We start from the raw sequence: 3,353 nt of genomic DNA on the forward strand, positions 1-3,353 counted from the left end.
TGCATAAAGAGGGTTGAATGGTGTAAGATTGTTGGAATTTTCTACCAATAAAAAAAATGTAATTCCTTAATATTTAACATATTCCTCAAAAAAACTTGTTTGTGAGGCTCATGAATACCATTTCCATATTTTTCAATCACAGATTCAGAAAAAACTTTTTTTTTTAAAACATTTTTGTGTCACTTTATAAAGTCTTTGCAAATGAGTCAAATGTACCTGTTACATTTCCTATGGAATTTGGACTCTGTAATATATTTTTTGATACGTTTTGTCAATAAGAATATTTAATTCTTTGAAGTTTTGTGGATTAATCAAAAATGGTCATGGCATCGTCAATTTCAAAAGATATTTCTACATGACTACTAGTCTAGTAAAAGTGTCATTTACTACAGGATTAAATTGCTGTTTTTTTTACTCGTATTATTGTCATTTTCCACAAATATTTAATTGCTTGATATGCATCTTCTATAATCTTGTATCATTTTGTCCCATATAAACTGCAGTTCAGAATTTGCGTCAGACATCATAGCCAATATTCAACTGTGAATTTGCTGCAAGCAATGACCTACTCCTCATGTGATAGTGTGAGTTTTTTTGCCTAGAAATACACTATTTTTTTACCTCTGAAAATATGACAGATTTTCAAACATAGGTACAGTCTGAATCAGCTAGCTAGAAAACTACAACAGCTAATATGTTTGGACCTTTTCTTTGAAGAAAATGGGTAATTTTGGCCCGCTTAATGCATTTGTGTAGGTTTCTTGGGGTCATGCATTCTAGGGTTAATGTGATCCGAATATTCATCTTCAAGTACATGGACACAGGGGTCAATACACAATTTAAATAAAACAGCCAGATACTGCAAACACAATTGGTTTCGCAATTTATTCAGCCCAGAGTTTGTAACATTCAGACAGTGAATATGCATAAACCACTTCATGTGCTAAAGGTCAGCTCCAGCAGCCTACTCGCATATTATTGCCAACTGTCTTTTGCATTTGAGTTTGCTGTGAATCCTACTCTCCTGTTTACCTAACGTTCTGAAAGTACTGCTCCACTGGCCGCTGGCATAAAACTTCCAGTAGTTTAAAAAAAAACACAGCATGAATTAAATATAGAATTGATTCACACACACTGAAACTAGTCCCTCATCAAATCTCAGGGAGCAGTGAACCAGTGAACTGCAACATCATCCTACAAGAACTATGCATAATTCACAGGTCTATTTTTTCAGTCTGATATATTTTATTGGCACATAAGAGTATAGATTTATACATTTTCAACATATATCTTCATTTTTCTTTCAATTCAGAATAGGAATGACCTTTAAAAGCACGTTTGGTGGTAGAAAACCTAATGAGAACTCAATCTGACTATAGTAAAATATCTTTGAAGCCCTACAGAAAAAAAAAATCACAACATTTGTGTAAAACAGTGGATCGGGCAGGTTACATGGTAATGTTTGTCCAAGGTCTGTCCCTTATTACATAAACTTCTGTCATCCTTAGATGACCTTGAGCACTGCATTTGCACTTTTCACACAAAGACAACAACTCCCAGAAGCACCCTGCTCAAAAGACTTCCCAGTATCCTAGCTATTGTCACAATAAATATACTTCCTATCGTTACGTGATAAACTAGTACTTATACATTATGAAAACATCTTTAACTGTTCAGGCCATAGTTCATTTTCACTGAGCCACAGTTAAATACTATACTCAAATGCTTAAAGCATTACAAGAATTTCACTTGTGGATTTAATGTTCACAGTAAAACTTTGCAAACCAGAGAGCCATCACTACTCACAATGCACAAATGATCCACTTATAACAATTTCTATCAGACACTGTCTAAAAAATATTTGCTCCATTTAATATTTTCAGCTTAGAAAAATTCCTTAACTTATGTAACAGGATCATAGGTCACATTCGTAATTTCACACATCACTTAGCAAAGCCCTCAGACTGATTGTTTTGAGACAAAAGTGCGATACAGTGTTCTAATACTCGATACTATCATTCATCAGTGCACTGTTACAAGCCACGGAAAAAGACCATTTTGACAATGCATATGATCTTGTTTTTGCAAGTGACCATTTAGCTAGCCCAGAGAGAGAGAGAGAGAGCACAAGCTGATAACAAAGAACGAGGGAAATATACACAGGTGTAACGTCACCATATGTTTATATATATATATATATATATATATATATATATATATATATATATATATATATATATATATACACACATATATATATATATGTATATAAGTGTTACTTACAAAGATAATACAATACTGATTACATATCATAATACATCTGAAATGAATGAAAAGTACCCTAGTGGTAGCAGAAGGAGGCATGCTACCGACTTCAGATAATGATACTGAAATCATTACAGGAAATTTCAAGCAGGGAAAAATATGAGAAACAGAAAGGGCCACTCAAAACAACCTGTAATAATAGCTGTATCATTATATCTACGCCACTTATTTTGTCTGTTAGGGTTCCTTTCATTGGTTTGAGTCTCAATGCTCAAAAGTTTGATTAAAAAAAAAAAAGTTCTGCTACATTTCACACTTGGTTTTCCCAAAAAGACGCCATCATACTTGTAGAATTGTGTTACCATTGTCATTAGAAAGATTGGAGTTTATGAAAAAGTACATAGAAAAAGAAGGGGAAAAAAATTAAGAGTCCACACAGTATTGTCGTCTAAAGTGATCCAAACCACACTTCGGAGAAGGCAGTGGAGAGAAGAGAGAGATCTATATGTCGAACACTGCGGGATAGAGCAAAGTGCAACAAGGACCCAAAAAAGTGCCAAACTCTATTGCACCTACAGCATTATTTACAGTGCTGCTTGATCTACTCTGCACGATCTATCTATTTAACTATTGCCTAGTCTAATAATACAAATAACAGAGATACACTCTATATATGCAATAACAAAATGTTTTCACAAATGAAACATTAGCAAAAGTCAGTGCTCAAAATAGCTACATATATCTTGTGTGAGAATAAGTGGAGGTAGAAAGACAAATGTTACCGCATGATGAACAAATGTATGATAAGGGGGGAAACCTATATTCTGTATAATATGAATAAAGTGTGATAAATTTGCTTGAGCTATGAACATGTATACATGCTCCAGAGTCAAAATTGAATGCATGTGTAAAGCATACAAAAATGAAGTGGATAGTTTAAGTGTTTGCTTATGATTGAGGGTTTAATGTGGCAGTGCGGTTCTATTTTTTTGGCACAGTCTTGTCCATGTGACATATTTATGTCCAGCGCCTGTTTCACAGAGGCCTTAGGGGGAGGGGAGTGTGATGGATTTCACTGCTTTTTTTTC

Source organism: Pygocentrus nattereri, chromosome 20 (assembly GCF_015220715.1).
Source record: "Pygocentrus nattereri isolate fPygNat1 chromosome 20, fPygNat1.pri, whole genome shotgun sequence".
Classification (NCBI taxonomy): Eukaryota; Metazoa; Chordata; class Actinopteri; order Characiformes; family Serrasalmidae; genus Pygocentrus; species Pygocentrus nattereri.